The following is a 23,683-nucleotide window of genomic DNA, read 5'->3' as shown; positions in this document are numbered from 1 at the left end:
ATTTATTGCAAAAGCTTTGAATTAAAGCAGCCGAAAAACATTCTTTTCGAAAAATGGCCCATAACTGTAGGCACAGGAGAGCAGTCACGCTGCTTAAAACACAGGGGTGGTAAGGTAGTCAGTAAATGTTTGGAGATTCTGATCCTTCAAGGCAGAATGTTCTAATTTCAAACAAGCATTTGCAATGCAATAGGTCTCGCAGTTGTGAGAGTTTGAGCTACTGGCGTTGTAAATGGCAATGCCTTTTATTTACGTGTTGATTTTTAAAACATAAATAAAAGGCATTGTCATTTACAATGCCAATAGCTTAAACTCTCGCAAATGCGAGACCTACTGCATTGCAAATGCTTGTTATTAATTGGAAGAATTACTACTGAGGCTGCTCACACTCGTCGTCAGTGTAATTAGTGCGTGAGACTGAGTGAAAACGTGTGAGACGCCATTCGAGTGGTGTCGCCTCGGCATGCAGGGATTCTGGGCAAATCTCGTCACCCCCCCGTACCTAAAACACTCTAATGCGTCCTCGTGCAATGCACCTGGTGCTCATGTAAAGCGCTGCGATACCTTCGGGTCAGGGTCGGATTGGGATCACAATTTGGCCCGGGCACTGACGAAAAAGTGGCCCACATTAAGGGGGCGTGGCCTACATTTAAGGGGCGTGGCCTATATTTAAGGGGCGTGGCCTATATTTAAGGGGCGTGGCCCACATTCAAGGGGCATGCCCTTTCATGAAACACCATTTGGTTACTCTTTGAGGTCTAATTTGTAGACAAATATTTAGTAAATTAAGCCTTTTAAAGCTTACAGAGCAAGTAACATTGGTAAAGACTAGGAGCACTGCAGTTCAGATAACTGAATACTTACTTGCAGTCTTAACGCCCTGCACAATGTCGTTGGATACTCTTTCCTAACCAGCTATGTCCTAGATTCTAATCATCACATAAACCAGAAATCTAGTACAAAGTCAAGGAGAAAGGGTAAGACTGGAATCTCTGGGAATAGAACATGTAATAACAAAAGTAAGAATTCACAAACGAGGAAAAGGCAGTCTGGGGTGTAAAGAATGCTGAAAAAATGTATCTGTACAATCTAGTCATACATTTATTTCACAGTCAGCAGGTGATGTCTATATACAAAAAACACAGTTTTATTCATATCTGTTGCTGCCTTAAAGTCTGGGCCATGGGGAGACTGAGGATTACTCAATCAAAAGATCCTGCAGCAATGCACTTTTTTTTGCAACAAAGTCAATAATGTCATCAGTTTTCAACTGAGACAGCACATTCCATTCAACTGACATGAGCATAAAGGCTTCAAGGTTTTCCTGACCAATTTGGTTTCTTAGGCGGGTTTTGATGCACTTCAGTTTGGAAAAACTTCTCTCACAGGCTACTTGTGTACAGGATAAGGTCAAGACATATTTGTATGCCAAATACAAATGCCGATAGGCACTGCTGAAAAGAAGGTATTTTTTCAAGATAGAGTAACAACAGACAGCACAGTCACGGCAAGTATTGCACTTTGTTGGCCCAGCCTCAGGTTTTTTGTCAAATTCTTCTACTTGAAGTGGTTTGTCTTCATTAATCTGGTCTTCTCTGTCGTACTCTTCAGGTAGTGTCCTTTTTAAATTTGACCATTTAGCAGCAAAATCCTGAAGTTCTTCCTGCAAAGTCTGCACATTTATTGAGCTATCTATGTTTTGCAACAAGGAGCAAAGTCTCACAAGAGCATTACCTGGGAGAGTCTGATTGAAGTTCTTTGGGTCTAGGCATGCTATATCTGCTGCCAAAGTGAAGTGTGTCTTGAAACGAGTGGTCAGACTTTGAATAACTTGGTCCATTACTGTATTTTGCACCCCAATACGAAATCGATCTTTAGCTAGGGTTATAGGCTCATCCTTTGTGCTCATCCCAGGCATCTTTTTAAAGAACAATCTCCCTTCTGGAAGTGTTGTTTGTACTTCTTGGTCGCAGTTCCTTTCTGCTAAACCTTTGTTGGCCCACTCTGAAAATGTTGTGGCAGCAGAGTACACAGCATCAAAATTGCGGGAATCTGTGGCAAGGAGTTTTACAGTGTCTGACACCATTCTCTGTGCTTGCAGGATATCCATTCCACTTGTTTGGAGATACTTAGATAGTGGTGTGGTTGAAGCAAAAATGCGAAGATACAATTGGGCTGTTAGGACTGTTTGAAATTTACATAGTCCCTCAGCAAATTGTAAGGCTTGGCACCGTACATTTGGAATAAATCTAAGATTGTCAGATGAAATCTTATGAAGGACTTTGACCAAATCAATAAACATAGCATTGGCAGGGTTATTGAAAGAGCCAAAAACTTTCTTGAGAGCAGCATCTTTTGCCCACCATCTTGTTTCTCCAATGATCTGGACTGTCCGGCTATCCTTTGCCAGCTCACGCCACACATCCATCCGCTTATATGACTCCCGGAGAAAGACTGCACAAGAGTGTAGCAGTCCAAAGAGAGAGGTGGACGCTGTAGATGCTTGGGTCACCTCAATAAGGACAAGGTTTAACACATGTGCATAACACCAGACGTGTATGTGATTTGGAGATTCTTTGCTTAGCCAAGTACTGAGTCCATTGTACTGGCCTTGCATGTTGGAAGCACCATCAGTCGAATTTCCAATGCACTTAGCTATGTCAAGACCATTTTGTTGAATTGCAGTTTGTACCAACTCGAACAATCCTTTTCCAGTTGACAAAGTGCAATTTCTGACTGCTATTAGGCGTTCATGTACAGTGTCTGTGACATATCGGATGATAATGGAACACTGGTCAGTAATACTTATATCTTGAGTTGAGTCTATCTGGATTGAGTACATACCTGCATCGTTTATTTCTTTAGCAATGTGTCTTTTTATCAGTTTGGAAATTGTTTCTATTACATAACCAATTGTGGTCTTTGACATGAATGTCACAGATGCACCACGACCACCTTTTTGTTTTGCTTTGGAAGTGAGAGACTCAATGTGTTGTTTAGGAGGTTGGTCATATTTTGACAGCAGAAGGATGAGCTTCAGAAAGTTCCCATGATCCATTAAATCATTATCCAACTCAGACACAGACTCTGATTTCCCCCGATAGCTAAGCCCCCTTTTACCAATCAGTTTAATCACTTCAACCACACGCTCCAATATTTCTCTCCTCTTTCTGACTTGTACTGCACGAGTTGTCTGCCGAGAAAAGAGGAGAGTGGTTATGTCAACTCCAGAAATTGTCATCATATACGAATCAGTGCATCTTTTGTGGAATTGGGATGCCTCATGCTCTGTAATGCGCATGTACACGTGCCTAAAGTTTTTCACCCCTCGAATAAAATGCCCACTTTCTTCACATTTGCTAAATGCCAAGCAAACTGTGCAAAAGAAAGCTTTTTGGATTTTTGAAAAGCTTAACCAGTGTCGCGTACTCCCATCTTTCCTCATGAATGCCAACTGCCCATTGAACTGTTGACTTTTGGAAGATTGGATTGGGTGATAGTGAAAGAATACAGAAAGCTGGTCATGCGTTGGCCGTTGAAAGTAAAGGTCAACTAACTGTGTCTGGTCCTTTCCTTGAGTATCCGTCTTATCTTGGATCCCAGAGCAGTGAGACAGAAACCTATAGGCCTGCTGTTTTCACACTCATGCAGGCAGTGAGTAAGGGGTGTGTCCATATGAAGGTGAGGCAGGAGCTGGGGAGGGAAAGGAAGGCCATAAACATCAGCCAACAAGATCCCCCATTGAGGAGGGAGTCACTGGAAATTATGAATACTATGAAATGTTATCTTAGGGCAAGCTTAGACTCTCCCAGAATAACAAAAAGAACATAGAAGTAGAATGGTGCACTCAGCAAGAGGTGCCGAATGACTTAGGGGTCAGAGCGCAGCCTCCACAGCATAAGACAACCAGACAGTGAAGCACTAAGGGGAATGAAATGGAAATTTTGTATCGGAAAAGCTGTGTTAAAAATATGGACATGTTTTTATAAAGTGTCCTCTTTAATTATCATGGTCCCTTTGCAGATTCATAAAGCATGAACAAATGGTTATTTTTTATAATTTTCTTACCATTTGACAGTTTTATGTAGTGTAAATTCAGCCCAAGACAAAGGCTATTTGAGTTCTATTCATGAGTACCAATTACAGTACACATGATCTGATTTTTTATTTAAGGGCCTGGGCGAGGAAGTGATCTGCCCAGAATCACAGGCTGTTGAGCAGACCCTGGGATTCAAGCTTGAATCCCCATCTCTGCAACTCTGGCGTTAGGCCACCTATGCCTATGCAAAGATAAGGAATGAAAGTGGGAGGATACTGTTCTTGCGCAGGACACAGGCCCAAGGTGACAATGGCCTACATGCTGAGCAACTAAAAAAACAGCAAGGCCCCTTTCTGTCACAAAATTATTCAAGAACTTCAGTGCAGGAGCACCTGAAAAGAAGGGAAGCCCCTGCTATTACTAACCTACTTAGCTCAAGAGCACATGAGCAGCAGTATGGCCCCTGCAATTAGTAAATTAATTAACCCTCCCCAGCCCTCCAGGCCCCAGGGCAATGTCTTGGCAGGGGAGCACAATGGTAGACAGGGGAAGGCTGAGGTGAAGATGGTGGGAGTTCAAAACATCACCTAGCCCCCACAGCCAGACCCATTCTTCCTCGCCCACTGTGCCCTGAATCTGAGGGGCTGTGGGCGAGGTGTTGAGATTAACACCGTTTCTCGGCTGCGTGGGCCCCAGGGGGGCCGAGGTGGAAATGGCTCAAGGCCTGAGCAACACCTGGCCCCCAGGGAGGCCGATTTTCGCAGACAATCACCGCTCCCCAGCCCACCCTTGGCGTGATTGCTTTTCAGGGGCAGGGGGTGAAGTGAGGCCACAGCTAATAATCACTGCATGGCACACAGTGAAGCGCTTTCATTACTGTCTCTGTTTCCGTGCGCTCTGTGGGCCGTTTTTTTTTCTCCCCTTCCCAAGTTCACAGAGAGCAGATAGCAGAGAGCACTCTCTGTGAACTGAAAAAGGGGAGAAAAAAACCGGCCCACAGAGGGCACTGAGACAACGGCCCTTCGGCCGTTTCCCGAATGCCCGCCTTGCCAATCCGACCCTGCTTCGGGTCGAGTGAGCGCTAAATAATACTGCAAAAACAAAAAAAGTGGGTGAGACTACTGAAGACGATGAATGAGTCTACACTGCAGTGTGTGAGGCCAGTGACGAGTGAGACTCCACTGCAGTGTGTGAGGCCAGTGGCGACAATGAGTGAGACTGCCCTGCAGTGTGTGAGGCCAGTGGCAATGAGTGATACTCTACTGCAGTGTGTGAGGCCAGTGACAATGAGTGAGACTCCACTGCAGTGTGTGAGGCCAGTAACGACAATGAGTGAGACTCCACTGCAGTGTGTGAGGTGAGTGACGAGTGAGACTCCACTGCAGTGTGTGAGGCCAGTGGCGACAATGAGTGAGACTGCCCTGCAGTGTGTGAGGCCAGTGGCAATGAGTGATACTCTACTGCAGTGTGTGAGGCCAGTGACAATGAGTGAGACTCCACTGCAGTGTGTGAGGTGAGTGACGAGTGAGACTCCACTGCAGTGTGTGAGGCCAGTGACGAGTGAGACTCCACTGCAGTGTATGAGGCCAGTGACGAGTGAGACTCCACTACAGTGTGTGAGGCCAGTGACGAGTGAGACTCCATGCCCAGTCTGTACTCTGTACCTCTTGTGCTGAACACCCACAGTCTGTACTCTGTACTTGTTCTGCTGAACACCCACAGTCTGTACTCTGTACTTAACACCCACAGTCTGTACTCTTTTTTGAGTTCAATTAGAAGTTTATTGAAATGAACATATATTGGTATTACAAAAAACAAAGTGAATACAGCATCAATAATATGGATAAGAAATTAGGACATCATAAAAAGTATCATGAGATAAAGTAGGGAAGAGGGGAAAAAGAAAAAGGAAAATAAAACGAAGATGAGGCTAAAAATTTAAAGATTACAATCATTGAGGCTATATAACATGGGAAACAATGCACAAATATGCAGAAAATTAAATACTCAAGAGGAAGAAGGAACAAAAGGTTATTCAAGGGGGTTTCGAAACTTCTTGCTGAATTGGGGGTAAATGAAAGGATCGTTTGGCACAAACATCCAGGTAGAGGGTGACGGAGAGCCAGAACGCAAGTCTTTTCGGGGCTAGGGTAATGGGATAAACAAAGGCAGTATCCAGTCTGTGATTATGGCATACATTGAACCACCAGGCTTTAAAAGTAATACCCTTGGAGTCTTTCCAGTTAACAGTAATTTGCTGGAACGCAACGGCTAATAACAAATCAATAATATGAACATTTGCTTCAACATCAATCCAGGAAGAGGAAAGTGATCCAAGGAAAATGTCAGTGATAGAAAAGGGGATAGAGGTCTGGAAGATAGAGTTGATTTGATTCCAGACTTTAGTCCAGAATGCGTGTGTGAGAGGACACATGAAAAGCATATGAAAAAGTGTGGCGTTAGGGGCGGAGCAAGACCAGCAGAGATCCGAAGTCAAAGGGAATTGTTTGTGAAGGAGAGAGTACTTAGTCTGTACTTTGTACCTCTTGTACTGAACACCCACCGTCTGTACTCTGTACCTATTGTACTGAACACCCCCAGTCTGTACTCTGTACTGAACACCCCCAGTCTGTACTCTGTACCTCTTGTACTGAACACCCACCGTCTGTACTCTGTACCTCTTGTACTGAATACCCACCGTCTGTACTCTGTACCTCATGTACGGCCACTCAGTCTGTACTCAGTACCTCCTGTACTGAACACCCCCAGTCTGTACTCTGTACTGAACACCCACAGTCTGTACTCTGTACTGAACACCCACAGTGTGTACTCTGTACTGAACACCCACAGTGTGTACTCTGTACCTCTTGTACTGAACACCCACCGTCTGTACTCTGTACCTCATGTACGGCCACTCAGTCTGTACTCTGTACCTTCTGTACTGAACACCCACAGTCTGTACTCTGTACTGAACACCCACAGTGTGTACTCTGTACCTCTTGTACTGAACACCCACCGTCTGTACTCTGTACCTCTTGTACTGAACACCCACCGTCTGTACTCTGTACCTCATGTATGGCCACTCAGTCTGTACTCTGTACCTTCTGTACTGAACACCCCCAGTCTGTACTCTGTACTGAACACCCACAGTCTGTACTCTGTACCAATTATACTGAACACCCACCGTCTGTACTCTGTACCGCTTGTACAGAACACCCCCCGTCTGTACTCTGTACCTCATGTACGGCCACTCAGTCTGTACTCTGTACCTCCTGTACTGCACCCCCCGTCTGTACTTTGTACCTCCTGTACAGAACACCCACAGTCTGTACTCTGTACCTCATGTACCGAACACCCCCGTCTGCACTCTGTACCTCTTGTACTGAACACCCACAGTCTGTACTCTGTACCTCATGTACGGCCACTCAGTCTGTGCACAGTCCTGAGCAGGGCCGCCCATGACCTGCACCGTGTACCTCATGCGTTGCTGCCCGGACATCAGGTAGTTATTATTGGGCTGCACATGCCCCTAGCGCTGTCCTGACATGCGATTTCCCGCGACGCTGCCCCATCGGGGATTTCTGGAGACCCCCCCGTTGGCGAGGGAGGGAAGGGTGGTTCTTATACCGAGGATGGATACAGCAAGGCGGGTGATAGTGTGGGTCAGTGGGTGCTCTGGTAGTGGCATCCAGGGCATTTTAGGCGCACTGGGCAGTGCCTGGCATCAGACCCACCACTGTCCCCCTCTGCCAGCTGCAGTGCGACGTCTTCACTGCGGGATTAAGCCCAATGCCAGGGTGGCCCTGGCCATTTTCCTCAGCGCTGGCTGCCTGGCGCTAATCTTTGTCATGTACTGCGGCCTCACCTGCCCCCCCCCCCTCCTCCCCGGCAGGGGCTTGCGATCTCGCGCTGCGAACCTGGAGCGTGCCCACCAGGAGCTGGGCGCCTTCCTCATCCAGACGGTACGAGCCCCACCGTATACTTGTGTCGCTTTGCGCCCCCATCATGGCCACGCCCCCAACTGATCCCATCTTCTAATGTAATGTCATGCAATGTCAGCAAGAAACCTCAGGCGGTTGACGCACCTGCAGGGAGCAGGTCCGACACCCTCAGGGTCGACTCTGCCTGACGGACCCTGAAGTAAACTCAGACAATTATTCCCGCTCTGAAGACACCCTAAGCCCTGGGGGGTGGGGGCACAGTCTGAAAGTCCCAGGCCAAAGGCCCGGAGCAATGTCTGCATTGTCACAGTATTCATGGTTAGGTAAAGATTTGTTTTGATCTGAAAAATGAGAGCAGGGCCCCCAGGAGCCTCTCACCTGCTCTTCCTTGGTGATAATGGAGGGGTGGAAGTACCTGGGAACGCCGCTACACCTGATAATACCTCAGACACCTCAATGGTGCTGTCCCAAAGGCCCTCTTGTGGCATGGGATAGTGGCCACGTGACCTGTGCGCACCTGCACAGCGACTGGCCCAGTTTGTGAGGCAAATATATAACAAAAGAAGGAGTACCACCATATACAACGCTCAAGGAGCGATCTTGGTGGGATGGAGTCCTAATGAGTAAAAAGAAGAAGTCCTTCGTTGTTTTTAATAAACCCCTCACTCACCGACCTGGTCGGTGACATGCTTCATCATCGGGGCCACCTTGACAGCTGAGTGCCATCAAGGTGTGCTGCGACACCTGGAATACAGTGGAGCGGGTATGTGAGTGATGAATGCAAAACAAGAAGTAAGTGAGTTAAAAATTGTCCTGGTATGGCTTATATGTGGACATTTTATTCTTAAGTCTACTGGACAATAATAAAAACAGTGTATGTGTCGATACAGTAAAGGTTTTAATTTGACCAGATGTATCTATAATATGTGTGCAAGGTCTACATGTTTCAAACCAAGTGGCAATTCCCGTTTTTTCTTCAGGACCAAAGAAGGGAATGGGTGGTCAGGGTACACTAACACCCTGCCATACCTGCAATCCTTCGTTCCCTGGTAAAAATTATTTACAGGGCAAAAAACAAAGTAACCCAAAAGTGGTTACAAAAATAGTAAAAAACCTGTGAAAGGAAGAGAGAGTATAAGTCTCCAAAACTAGTTACAAGCCTGTAACGTAGTGAAGTGGCTGAATCCGCTCTTTCTGTGAATCATCCCACAGTCAGTTATTGCGAACTAGTTAGGTGCAAGTCGTGATGACCGAGTGTCGGGCATTTACAAATTGGTGGAAGAAAAGATTTTTCTCTTGGCACACCTATCAATGTAAGTGTGAATAGTGAAGGAGCGTTATTAATTTACTGCTTGCTTCCTTATATTACAAGTGCGTGGTTAGTCAGCATTCATATCCTAGGGAGTAAAAAGGGAATACCGACGTGCTATTGTTGCAACTTGATCCAGACCTGACAGTACAATACAAACACTACATTTAACATAAAATGAAAGTTAAAACGTGCTTACTCCTAAATAGGGGTTGTTTGGCTGCAGGGGATAAGGGGGAAGGGAGGCCACAGTAGTGAAAACATATTCTGAAAACAAAGAAGTAGAAAGGGTCATCTGTGTACCTCGTGGGTTGTTCGTGGGCACCAAACAGTTGTGTGAGTGAAACGATCGCGTTTCGAGAATTGGAAACGCCAGGATCTACTTACAGTTTCTGTGGATAAATCAGGTCATGTACCTATATCACCCCTCCTTGCGCCCGTCAAGACCAGAATGCGGGGCCGTTGTTAAATGCAGCCGTCATCTGAATCGAGATGGGCGTGGTTACCGTAGCGTGATGACGTCACACGTACATCAAAACAAATACGGAAAGCCACTAGGCACGGATGGGGGTTGTCAAGGGAACGTAGTAGCGTTCCGTGTTTACCAGTAGAGGCGTGACGTAAGGATTATGGGAAAGATAACAGGCAGGCTGTTAATGCGCTTTCGGGATAACAAATAGGTGAAGCGTAACTTAAGGAGAGATGACAGGCAAGCTGTTAATGCGCTTTTTGGGATAAAAGAGCAAGCAGTTGATGCGCTTTTTGGGATAAATGAGTGAGTTTGAGGAGATAGTTTAACAAGTAGTAAAAAAGGGGGGTAGGTTCAATGAACAAAAGGGGGGTATATTTTTACCATTGACAGGGATGGAACTTATCAAGGGGCTAAGAGTAAGTAGTGGTCTTGTTTGTTAGAACACCTTATTCGCCATAAACAATATATTCAGATATCTACGCTTAAGGAACAGGGTTATAAACAGAGGTGTTCGAGTCTCAGAAGAGAACCTAGAGCACGCTTGCCCAAGGAATGTTATCATTTAGACCATTAAGGTGTGTGGATAGTCTATACACCCATCTTTGCTCCTTCTCATATAGGCGTTTCTGTAAATTAGGGCCAGGTGCTACTTGTTCGATGATGGTCCAGAACATGCCATTTAGTGTGTGACCATTCTCAATAAAGTGATCTGCAAGTCGGGTTGCATTTTTCTTACAGCGAATAGTGCTGCGGTGTTCGCAAATCCTTTGTTTCACTTTTCGAGTGGTCATTCCTATGTACCGTTTGTTACAGGTACATTCGATTAAATACACTACATTACTGCTGTTGCAGTTGGTGTGAGAAGTCTGCCTCCATATTTTGCCATCTTCCAAATCCAGAGTTTTTGTGTTCCTCGTCAGATGACAAACGCTGCAGTTTCCGCAGCGATAGTGTCCGGTTACTTCTGGTAGACCCCAGGTTTTTGTGATGGATTGTGTTGTTGATACTGTCTTTACTTTTGGTCTAGTGTTGACCAGAGTGTCCTTGAGACTGTGCGATTTTTTGAAAGAGAAAAGTGGTTTCTCCCAATGTAGGTTTCCGGTATTTAAGATTGCCCAGTGCTTGTTTATGCTTCTGGTCATCTGGTTTGAAATTGAGTTGAATGTGGTCACGCATGTGAGGTATTTCATCATTCGTCTCATTTTTTCTTTCAAGCAGTGCTTCTCTTGGCTGGTTCCTGGCCCTCTTTTGGCATTTATTCACAACCCTGTTGGGATAACCACGGTTTTCTAGTTTCTCAGATAGGTCCTTTGCTTGTTCCTTGTAGTCAGACAATTTGCTGCAATTCCTGCGCAGTCTTAAAAATTGACCGTAGGGTAAATTTTCCCTAAGAGGGCGTGGGTGGAAACTCTCGAATCTTAACAGATTGTTTTTAGAAGTGGGTTTGTAATAAGTTTTTGTCTCCAAATGGCTGTCCTCTTTGTTGATGACTACGTCCAGAAACACAATTCGTTCCTTATCATAACAGTTGGTAAATCTGAGGTTACCATCACATGTATTTATCCAGATGATAAATTCCTCAAGAAGTTCGACGGGTCCTTGCCAAATTGCCAGAACATCATCGATGTAGCGCCTCCAAAAGGTCAGGTTTCTTCGGAAAGGATTTGTCTCATTCAGAATGAACTTTTTTTCAAAGTCATAAACGTACAGACCAGCTATGCTGGGGGCAAAAACGATTCACATTGACGTGCCCCCAGTCTGCAAGTACAGGGTACCCTCGGATTCAAAATAATTACGTTTTAGTGCCATTTTAGCACATTCTAGAATGAAGGCTTTTGGTGTGTGAAAAGGCCAGTCTGCATTCTCCAGGGTTTCGCCAAGGACTTTGATGGTGTCGTCCTGGGGTATACTTGTGTACAGACTCTCAATATCAAAGCTTAGTAGGATGGTATGATCATCAACCTCCAGACTCTGCAGTAGGTTTAGTAGGTTCTTAGTATCTTGCAAGTAAGTATCTGTGTTTTGAACAATAGTTTTCAGGAAAAAATCACAGAATCTTGATAGAGGTTCTAACAAGGAGCCAATCCCAGACACGATTGGACGTCCTGGAGGGGGTAGTCTGCCCTTATGCATCTTTGGTAAGATATAAAAGTAAGGGATTTTCCCTTCAGAAGTGCATAGGTAATCTGCTTCCTGTTTGGATATTCCGCCAGAAATTTCTGCAGTTTCGACTAATTGATGTATTTCTGCTCTCAGGTCATCAGTGGGATCTGTATTGAGGATCTGATAGTTCTTGGTATCACTAAGGAGTCAAATACATTCCTTGCGATAAGATGTTATGTCCATAACCACCAGTCCCCCACCTTTGTCAGCGGGTTTTATTATAGTGGTTTCGCAGGTACGTAGTTCATTCAGTGCTATACTTTCAGCTCTGCTCATGTTTTGGAATTGTGAGGAAGTCTGCATTTTTTCAACATCATTAAAAACAGCTTGTTCAAAAGCAATCAATTCAACTGGGGTAGTATGTGGCGGAGGCATAAAGGTCGATTTTATCCTTAGTCCGCTCATTTTCCACTTCGCTTTCTCTTGGTGGGCCTTGCTTTTCAAAGAATGCTTTAAGTCGCAATTTTCTAAAGAACCCCGCCAGCTCACAGTGTAATTGGAATTTGTCCAACCGGGCTGTGGGGACAAAACCAAGTCCTTTATTCAGGACACATTCTTCAGTTGGTGTTAGAGGTCTTGACGATAGGTTGGTGACTAGGGTCTCGCACTGCTGGGACCTGCCTTGCTCTTTGTTCTGTTGCTCACTGGGTCGTCCTCCTCCCAGTGTACTTGGTTGGATTGCCTGTTTTTTCCTCTTCCCCTTCTGCCCATGGGAAAAAAAGGGGGCCGAAATTGATTTTGTTGAAAAGGGGGTTGGAAATGTGGCTGAAATGGAGGTTGCCATCCATACATAGGAAAATTGGCTGCTTGGTTGAAGGGGTCTTGAAACATAGGAGGGTTGAAAACAGCAGGTCCCAGCAGTGCAAGACCCTAGTCACCAACCTATCGTCAAGACCTCTAACACCAACTGAAGAATGTGTCCTGAATAAAGGACTTGGTTTTGTCCCCTCAGCCCAGTTGGACAAATTCCAATTACACTGTGAGCTGGTGGGGTTCTTTAGAAAATTGCGACTTAAAGCATTCTTTGAAAAACAAGGCCCACCAAGAGAAAGCGAAGTGGAAAATGAGAGCGGACTAAGGATAAAATCGACCTTTATGCCTCCGCCACATACTACCCCAGTTGAATTGATTGCTTTTGAACAAGCTGTTTTTAATGATGTTGAAAAAATGCAGACTTCCTCACAATTCCAAAACATGAGCAGAGCTGAAAGTATAGCACTGAATGAACTACGCACCTGCGAAACCACTATAATAAAACCAGCTGACAAAGGTGGGGGACTGGTGGTTATGGACATAACATCTTATCGCGAGGAATGTATTCGACTCCTTAGTGATACCAAGAACTATCAGATCCTCAATACAGATCCCACTGATGACCTGAGAGCAGAAATACATCAATTAGTCGAAACTGCAGAAATTTCTGGCGGAATATCCAAACAGGAAGCAGATTACCTATGCACTTCTGAAGGGAAAATCCCTTACTTTTATATCTTACCAAAGATGCATAAGGGCAGACTACCCCTTCCAGGACGTCCAATCGTGTCTGGGATTGGCTCCTTGTTAGAACCTCTATCAAGATTCTGTGATTTTTTCCTGAAAACTATTGTTCAAAACACAGATACTTACTTGCAAGATACTAAGAGCCTACTAAACCTACTACAGAGTCTGGAGGTTGATGATCATACCATCCTACTAAGCTTTGATATTGAGAGTCTGTACACAAGTATACCCCAGGACGACACCATCAAAGTCCTTGGCGAAACCCTGGAGAATGCAGACTGGCCTTTTCACACACAAAAAGCCTTCATTCTAGAATGTGCTAAAATGGCACTAAAACGTAATTATTTTGAATTCGAGGGTACCCTGTACTTGCAGACTGGGGGCACGTCAATGGGAAGCGTTTTTGCCCCCAGCATAGCTGGTCTGTACGTTTATGACTTTGAAAAAAAGTTCATTCTGAATGAGACAAATCCTTTCCGAAGAAACCTGACCTTTTGGAGGCGCTACATCGATGATGTTCTGGCAATTTGGCAAGGACCCGTCGAACTTCTTGAGGAATTTATCATCTGGATAAATACATGTGATGGTAACCTCAGATTTACCAACTGTTATGATAAGGAACGAATTGTGTTTCTGGACGTAGTCATCAACAAAGAGGACAACCATTTGGAGACAAACCCCCACATGCATCAAAGTATTTTGGAATCGCAAACGGTGCGATTCCTTAAAATCGTCCGTTTGCGACTCCAAAATAGCTTTTTGGAATGCATCATTCAATTTTAGAATTTGCATCATTTTTGCGATTTCTAAAATTGCATTTGCTTTTAAGAAATCGCAAATATGCGATTTCTTAAAAGCAATGCATGAATATTTTTCAAATTGCGAATTCGCAATTAGGGGGTTAAATTTACCGAGTGGTTGAACCACTCGGTAAATTTGGATAAAGGTGTAAAAATGCTTAAAAATGCTTTTTTTAAGCAGTCATGTTACGGACACACATGTCCTTAGGACATGTGTGTGTGTAACATGATGCGAAAAATACATTTCAGGGGTGCAGGGGGGGGTCCTTTGGACCCCCCCCTGCACCCATGAAATGCATTAACAAATTGCGATTTTCAAAATGAAAATCGCATTTTGTTAAAGCCTTCCCATTAATCCCTATGGGCCTTTTGGCCCATAGGAAACAATGGGAAGTGCGAATTCGCACTTTGGAATTCGCATAATATTTGAGAATCGGTAAAAATTGCGATTTTTACCGATTCTCAAATATTTTGCACAAATGTACATGCATCCCATTTTGCATTTCCTAATTTGCGATTCCCTAAAAATCGCAAATTAGGAAGTGCAAAATGAAACAATGATGCATGTGGGGGCTAAACTTATTACAAACCCACTTCTAAAAACAATCTGTTAAGATTCGAGAGTTTCCACCCACGCCCTCTTAGGGAAAATTTACCCTACGGTCAATTTTTAAGACTGCGCAGGAATTGCAGCAAATTGTCTGACTACAAGGAACAAGCAAAGGACCTATCTGAGAAACTAGAAAACCGTGGTTATCCCAACAGGGTTGTGAATAAATGCCAAAAGAGGGCCAGGAACCAGCCAAGAGAAGCACTGCTTGAAAGAAAAAATGAGACGAATGATGAAATACCTCTCACATGCGTGACCACATTCAACTCAATTTCAAACCAGATGACCAGAAGCATAAACAAGCACTGGGCAATCTTAAATACCTGAAACCTACATTGGGAGAAACCACTTTTCTCTTTCAAAAAATCGCACAGTCTCAAGGACACTCTGGTCAACACTAGACCAAAAGTAAAGACAGTATCAACAACACAATCTATCACAAAAACCTGGGGTCTACCAGAAGTAACCGGACACTACCGCTGCGGAAACTGCAGCGTTTGTCATCTGACAAGGAACACAAAAACTCTGGATTTGGAAGATGGCAAAATATGGAGGCAGACTTCTCACACCAACTGCAACAGCAGTGATGTAGTGTATTTAATCGAATGTACCTGTAACAAACGGTACATAGGAATGACCACTCGAAAAGTGAAACAAAGGATTTGCGAACACCGCAGCACTATTCGCTGTAAGAAAAATGCAACCAGACTTACAGATCACTTTATTGAGAATGGTCACACACCAAATGACATGTTCTGGACCATCATCGAACAAGTAGCACCTGGCCCTAATTTACAGAAACGCCTATATGAGAAGGAGCAAAGATGGGTGTATAGACTATCCACACACCTTAATGGTCTAAATGATAACATTCCTTGGGCAAGCGTGCTCTAGGTTCTCTTCTGAGACTCGAACACCTCTGTTAATAACCCTGTTCCTTAAGCGTAGATATATCTGAATATATTGTTTATGGCGAATAAGGTGTTCTAACAATCAAGACCACTACTTACTCTTAGCCCCTTGATAAGTTCCATCCCTGTCAATGGTAAAAATATACCCCCCTTTTGTTCATTGAACCTACCCCCCTTTTTTACTACTTGTTAAACTATCTCCTCAAACTCACTCATTTATCCCAAAAAGCGCATCAACTGCTTGCTCTTTTATCCCAAAAAGCGCATTAACAGCTTGCCTGTCATCTCTCCTTAAGTTACGCTTCACCTATTTGTTATCCCGAAAGCGCATTAACAGCCTGCCTGTTATCTTTCCCATAATCCTTACGTCACGCCTCTACTGGTAAACACGGAACGCTACTGCGTTCCCTTGACAACCCCCATCCGTGCCTAGTGGCTTTCCGTATTTGTTTTGATGTACGCATGACGTCATCACGCTACGGTAACCACGCCCATCTCGATTCAGATGCCGGCTGCATTTAACAACGGCCCCGCATTCTGGTCTTGACGGGCGCAAGGAGGGGTGATATAGGTACATGACCTGATTTATCCACAGAAACTGTAAGTAGACCCTGGCGTTTCCAATTCTCGAAACGCGATCGTTTCACTCACGCAACTGTTTGGTGCCCACGAACAACCCACGAGGTACACAGATGACCCTTTCTACTTCTTTGTTTTCAGAATATGTTTTCACTACTGTGGCCTCCCTTCCCCCTTATCCCCTGCAGCCAAACAACCCCTATTTAGGAGTAAGCACGTTTTAACTTTCATTTTATGTTAAATGTAGTGTTTGTATTGTACTGTCAGGTCTGGATCAAGTTGCAACAATAGCACGTCGGTATTCCCTTTTCACTCCCTAGGATATGAATGCTGACTAACCACGCACTTGTAATATAAGGATGCAAGCAGTAAATTAATAACGCTCCTTCACTATTCACACTTATATTGATAGGTGTGCCAAGAGAAAAATCTTTTCTTCCACCAATTTGTAAATGCCCAACACTCGGTCATCACGACTTGCACCTAACTAGTTCGCAATAACTGACTGTGGGATGATTCACAGAAAGAGCGGATTCAGCCACTTCACTACGTTACAGGCTTGTAACTAGTTTTGGAGACTTATACTCTCTTTCTTTCACAGGTTTTTTACTATTTTTGTAACCACTTTTGGGTTACTTTGTTTTTTGCCCTGTAAATAATTTTTACCAGGGAACGAAGGATTGCAGGTATGGCAGGGTGTTAGTGTACCCTGACCACCCATTCCCTTCTTTGGTCCTGAAGAAAAACCGGGAATTACCACTTGGTTTGAAACATGTAGACCTTGCACACATATTATAGATACATCTGGTCAAATTAAAACCTTTACTGTATCGACACATACACTGTTTTTATTATTGTCCAGTAGACTTAAGAATAAAATTTCCACATATAAACCATACCAGGACAATTTTTAACTCACTTACTTCTTTTTTTGCATTCATCACTCACATACCCGCTCCACTGTATTCCAGGTGTCGCAGCACACCTTGATGGCACTCAGCTGTCAAGGTGGCCCCGATGATGAAGCATGTCACCGACCAGGTCGGTGAGTGAGGGGTTTATTAAAAACAAAGAAGGACTTCTTCTTTTTACTCATTAGGACTCCATCCCACCAAGATCGCTCCTTGAGCGTTGTATATGGTGGTACTCCTTCTTTTGTTATATATTTACCTTTCCCAGGGGATCAGGAGTACTCTCCCGCCCACCTAGGTGGATAAAATCCCTTTACTCTCCATATTTGTTTATGATATGCAGTTTGTGAGGCCTCGCGAACAAGCAGGCCCTGACCTGCCTACATTGGGCTCTCACTGTCCTGAACAGTCACTCGTGAAGCCTCGCTCTCTGCCCCTGTGTGCTGTGTCCTGGTCTCTTGTCTGCCCCATCCTCTCTCCTCCACTCAGCATACGCGGTACTCTATTTCTCTCGCTCACTCCCTGTGCGCCTCAGTTCTTTCTGTTTCCTCTCACTGTCTCTTGGGTGGCTGACACTTCCTCTCTAGGGTTTCCACTCTCACTCCAGCTCTGTAATGTAGACTCCGACCCTCCATTCCTCGTGTCTGAGCGCCTCGTACTCTCCTCCCCCACTCTTCTCTGTTATTTTCTCAAAGTCTCTCCTTCTTCGCTGCCTTGTCCTTTGCACTCACCCCTCTTCCTCTGGCACTTAGGGTGTCCCCTCTGTTTGAGATCACGCCTTCTAAAATGCCCTCTCCATCATGCCCCTACTCGAGCTTGCCAGGTCTGCTCCCAAACACTTTGTTGAAAAACAACGACATTTCAGTGTTGCTGTCCCTCCCCCACTGGTACTGCAGCTCGAGTTTCACAAGAAGTTCTACCTGGGTCCTCTTCCCCCTGCACCTCTTCTACCCTCCCTCTCCCAAGACCATACGCTTCTGCTTCCCCGCTGACAGGCCTCCTCGGCTATCAGTCACTTCACTCTATGATAATAACCTTCATGGGAGGACAGGGGGTTCCTTTGGTGTCGTAATTCACCATGGACTCCGATAAAGGCCTCAGAATGCATTTTAGGACAGTATGGTCAAATTTATTGACAATTCTATGGATGAGAACAAGCACGCTCCACAAAGCACCCCAGGGAGGAGGAGGAACAGCCAAGAGAGTGGGGTGGAGGTAAAGTAGCAGGGCGAGGGAATTCCGCTTCTCTTAAGACTACAGAGTCTGCCGGGATCCCTCTGTCCTCCCCGTGAACCCCTGCGCCTGTGAGCTCCGTGCCTGGTCGGAGTAGTAAACAAAGTAACAAAACATGCCTCAACTGATAAGAAAGTTCTTTACCACAGCTGTAAAACGGCCATGGTGTCCGTAGGGGCTGTCTGAAAAGCGGACAGGGTGGCACCTGAAAATACTCCTTTCCATTGGGAACCCACCGTTAAACATAAATGCTGACGCTACCCAATGGAAAGGAGGGTGGAGCTTACAGTACCCTTTTCCTAACAATCTCTCTCGCAGAGGCGTGGCAGCTTCACTGCTCCGCCCACGTGAGACCTAAAAACGGATTCCTGGATCTTCGCAGATCACACTGCGCCAACCTCCTTCACTGCAGTAACTGACAATGCTGAAAAGAGGACACACAGACTGAGCCTGGAAGGAGGTTGATAACTTGGGATACTCCACTACGGTCTTCACTTGGCACAACGCTCACTCCCTGCCCCGTATGGGCTGAAAGGTAGAGTGGTGCAACAGTATGACTTGGCACGGATTGGTTGATGCTACCCCTCCTTGAATCCCTGACTCTTGCAATCTAAAGAAAGTCACTGCAAAAGCAAAGAATCGATATGTGGGGGGACTCTTGTCCTAGGCCCAGAAACGGGAAAGGTACAAAGGTTTGGGGGACCCACCTCTCTTCGCCTGCCCAAAGACATTATTCCCTGACTAAATGAGCAAGACGAGGCAAACCTAAACCTTCAGGACAGTTCACTTGTCAAGGAAGACAAGCATTTAAACACAATATTCTTTTACAACTAGCAAAATGGTGGATTTGAAAGGTACTTTAGTCAAGTAAACTTTACAAAACAGAAAGGAGGTGTCAGAAAATAACTCATGGGATGCCACTGCAGCAACATAAATTGCTGCACATTTGGCATACAAGTGTCATAACAAACATAAATTAGCGATCTGTCCATCTATAAAATACACACTAGCTAAAATTTGTATTTAACGTGAAATTTCATTATCCAATGCAACTGCACTTGTTCTTGATCCAAGGAAGTTTTAAAGATGGTGTTCCAACAATAGTAGGGGAAGGCCCTACACAGGACTGTTTTTCAGTATATCTACACAAGTTGAATTTAAATATACAGATTTTAAAGATAACTCATTGGTCATTAGGAGTATCTGGCATGGATCTGACTTCTGGGACCTAATTTGGACATCTCTATTTTAAAGGCTGAGGCAATTCTATTATGATTGGTGTAAGAAATTGGGAATTACACGCAGGTCACCGCAACTGTGGCTAGTTCATTAATCACTTGACATATCCTTTTTTCTTTCTTCTTTTTTTAAGTAATTTTTATTTTTGTACATTTGCGCAAACCATACAAAAATAGAAATCTTATTAAGGAAGATGTGTAGGTCATTGTAACATGTCACATGTCAGACTGTCGAAGCGTTGAATTTCCACATAACAATTCTGCTTTAATGGGGTTTGGCAATTTTCAGGGTTGATCTCGTAGGTCTTGTACTTACTTGCTACCTTGATGTACCAAGGTCTCAAGACATGGGTCATTCTTGGTAAGCTGGATATTTGTTTTCCACATTAGCACTCACTACCACCCTACATGATTGCCTATAGGCCTAGCACCTAACCTCTTGCCTCTCATTTGGCTCACTGTGTCTTCTGTCCTCATGGATTACATAGATGTACATTTTCTTGTAGTTATTTAGTCTTTATGTATCTCTGTCGTGGTGGTCCAGCATGTTCTGAAGCAACATCCTCTACTCTGACAGGTCCTCTATTAGTTTTTTATCTGATCTTGTTAACTTCATCTAGATCGCTCTCACTATAGCCCATTTCTGCATATCGTCCAGCCAGCTAGCTACATGTCATCTGAGTAGCCAGGTCAACAAATGTCTATTCTTCTATGGGGTTCGACACAGCTTATATCTCAGTAACCATCATGATACTAGGGGGGAATTTGGCACAACATTTCCAGAGATAATAATCACAGGAGTTCTGTATGTATCCTTCCCTGGATTCAGCCACATCGGTAGCAGCATCAATAGCAGCGTCAGATCAGAAATGTCACTGCTAGATCTTATTCCAAATTCTGCTCTCATTCACATGGATGGTACACTTTTGGTACTGTTAATGGGGTCTTAGGAAGTTCCAACTCAATAAGCCCTAATGCCTTGCTAAATGTATACACCCATACTTCGGCTCCATAGATAGCTGCACTACCAGCATAACCTTTCAAACCTCAGACCTCATTACCAACTACACTGACAGACACTTTAAATGGGGAGAGGATGTGGCCTTACGGCTAGAGCTGTCGACCTCAAAGCTGGGCAACCGGGTTCGAGTCTCCGCAGAGACGCTCAACATTCAGTCATTCTGGGCAAATCACTTAATATTCCCATGCCCAACAAAAATAAATGTGTCTGTCTGTAACTCAACTGGTGCTCATGTAAAGCGCTGTAGTTCAAGTTCAAGAATTTGTATAGCCCACTACTCACCCAGAGGGTCTCAAGGCGCTTGGGGAGGGGGTGCATTATTTATCGAATAGCCAGGTTTTAAGTTCCTTTCTGAAGGAAATGTGGTTCTGTGTAAGGCGGAGGTGAGCGGGTAGAGAATTCCAGGTCTTGGCCGCCAAGTAGGAGAAGGATCTTCCTCCCATGGTGGATCTGTGGATGCGCGGAACTGCGGCGGAAATGGTGGTAGTGGTCGTCCTGGTGGAAGTGTAGGGTTGGCGGGAGGGTCCTCCTTAGGTACAGGAGGTGGGGGCGACCTAGGCCGAGTTGGGGTGTACACCACCGAGTACACCGAGCCCGGTGACTCCTTCGGCGAAGGGGACTGTGACCCAGCCCCTTCAGCAGGCGATCGCTTTCTCTTGTGTCCTCTACTAGATCCAGCCTGACTTCTGGCGCCAGAACTCCTCTTGCGCCGCTTAGGAGAGGTGGAGCGACTCCTAGACGCCGATCTCTTCCTTCTCGACGCCGAGCGTCGCTTTTCTGGCGTCGAACGACGCCTCCGCGACTCCGGCGTCGATCGCCGCCTCCGCGACATCGACCTCTTCCTCCACGACGTCGAACGCCGCCTCCGCGACGTCGACCGTTCCATTCTCGACGACGAGCATCGATTCCTCCTTCTCGAGGTCCTCAACGCCGAGGAGCCCCTCGACGCCGTTCGTTGTCTCGACGGCGAGGTCGCCTCGACGGCGAGCGCCGATGCCTGTCGCTCCGTCTTCGACGTCGATAGATCGACTCCGATGTCGACGATGAAGATGCAGTTGACGGTGGTTTCGACGGCGGCCTATCCAGGTTCTTCGATGTCGAATCTTCACGCCGTCTCGACCTGGAGCCCCGGGGAGATGGGGAACACACCGTCGTCATCCCGCTCGACGCCGTTGTCGATGCAATCGACGCCGAAGGAGACCGGGACTGCTTGCTGGCCTTCCTGCCTCTGGGGAGCCCCCCAGAGGCCTCAGCAGAGGCAGAGGGAACCTTCCCAGCCTGTCCAGACCCACCTGCAGCCTGCAGTCGTCTCTCTTCAAGGCCTTGAAGCCTAATCTTCAGCCTGTCACTCAGGGTCCTTGCTGAAAATTGCTGGCAGATGTCACAGTCTTCAGGGACATGTGTGTCAGGGAGACAGACGATGCAGACGTCGTGTGGATCACTCTTGGCCTTCTTCCTTCCACATGCTGGGCATTTGTCTAAAAGACCAGGCATTTTAGAGCCCTAAAAAGCCTGAACCAACACACAGGAGAGAAGAGAAGCCCCAAGAAAGATATACACAAACACTTTTAACCAAAAAAGTGACAAAAATCTAATAAACCTTTGAAACAAGGGAGAGCTCAATGCCAGGGTCCTGTTAGCAGGAGCCGGAAAAAAGAACTGAAAGTAAGAGGGACCTGCTATGCATTCTGGGATACTGGGAGAAAGTTCTGGAAAGTTCTCTTAAAGGCACAGTATCCTATTTAAGCCACATAATGGCAGCCTATGGGGCTTGTCTGTCCATGCCTTCCTCTCTACCATTCCAGAGTCTTTTACTGGTGGAGGCAAGTTTCTCTATGGTAGAAACTGGGCAGGCTGTGTTGTGTGTGGTGTTGTTTGGTGGAATTTCTAGTTGAAGTACTGGACAGTGTAGCCTGTGGATATTGGCTGCATTATTTGTCTTTAAATTCTCTCTTAAATGTCTGCATGATTTGACAACTTAAGAGATTATTTTTGATTGCCGGGGTCCACGCACATTCACTAGATTATGACTATACACAGAGATCCCCTACTACAGAAGTGACTTTCCAGATAGGTCTGTGGCTTTATCCCGGAGTATGAATTTATCACGGTCCACCTGTGTCGTCGGTTTGCTGTACTTGTTTTATCTTCCAGATAGGATTCCCATTTGACAGCATTGTTTGTGATTTTGTCAAAGGTATTTCTATTGGGCATTGAGGCCCAGGTTTCTTCGATTCCTATACTGATCAAGGATTGAGACAAAAAATCTCCCCAACTGTTTGGCACGTGTTGTTTCTGCTGAGTGGCAATTTCTTCCCAACACAGGTTATCCAGTGAGTCTTTTTCTGACGTTCGTAATTTGTGACAGAGTTTCACAAATGTTCCCATACTGCGAAACTTCTGGTTCAAAAGGCCAAATTCTTGACGAATCTGCGCCGGTGCTGCCGATTTTGGGAGGTTTAGGGCGGCTTTATAGATCTTTGTTTGTAAACTGTTTAACAGTCCTGCTTCCTTACCACACCAGGTGACCAATGCATATGACAAGGTGGGTAAGGATTGTGTTTTCATCACTTCCAGCAGATGTCTGTAGTTTTGGCAGCTTTGTTTTTTTTGCAAATGTCGGTATGCGTAGATCAAGGACTGTGTTTTGGCTTTTAGATCTGTTTTGTGTTCTTTGTTCGTTTGGCCTCGCCCAAGTTTCAAACCTAGGTACTTATATGATGTTTCCTCCTTTATTGGGGTACTATTTGCGTACCATTTGAATGCTGTCTGTTTTGGACCCACAATGCGGACCACTTTGGTTTTGTCTTTATTTAGTTCCAGGCATTCGTGTTCAAAATAAGTTACCAAGTTGTTAATCAACCTTTGCAGGCCTATGGGCGTTTGACTCAGAACGACAATGTCATCAGCATACTGCAGGAAGGGGATTGGGATTTTTGACAGATAGGGAGGATGA

The 23,683-nt window shown here is 45.2% G+C and overlaps 1 protein-coding gene across 2 annotated transcripts in view; it reads right to left on the bottom strand.

The window, feature by feature from the left end:
- Positions 1-23,683, bottom strand: part of NFATC3 (nuclear factor of activated T cells 3) — a 1,100,962-nt gene that overhangs the window by 171,331 nt on the left and 905,948 nt on the right. The window lies entirely within an intron of this gene.

This window comes from Lissotriton vulgaris, chromosome 12 (assembly GCF_964263255.1).
Source record: "Lissotriton vulgaris chromosome 12, aLisVul1.2, whole genome shotgun sequence".
NCBI lineage: Eukaryota > Metazoa > Chordata > Amphibia > Caudata > Salamandridae > Lissotriton > Lissotriton vulgaris.
Note: the sequence above shows the minus strand (reverse complement) of the source record. Positions and strands in the feature narration are given on the sequence as shown.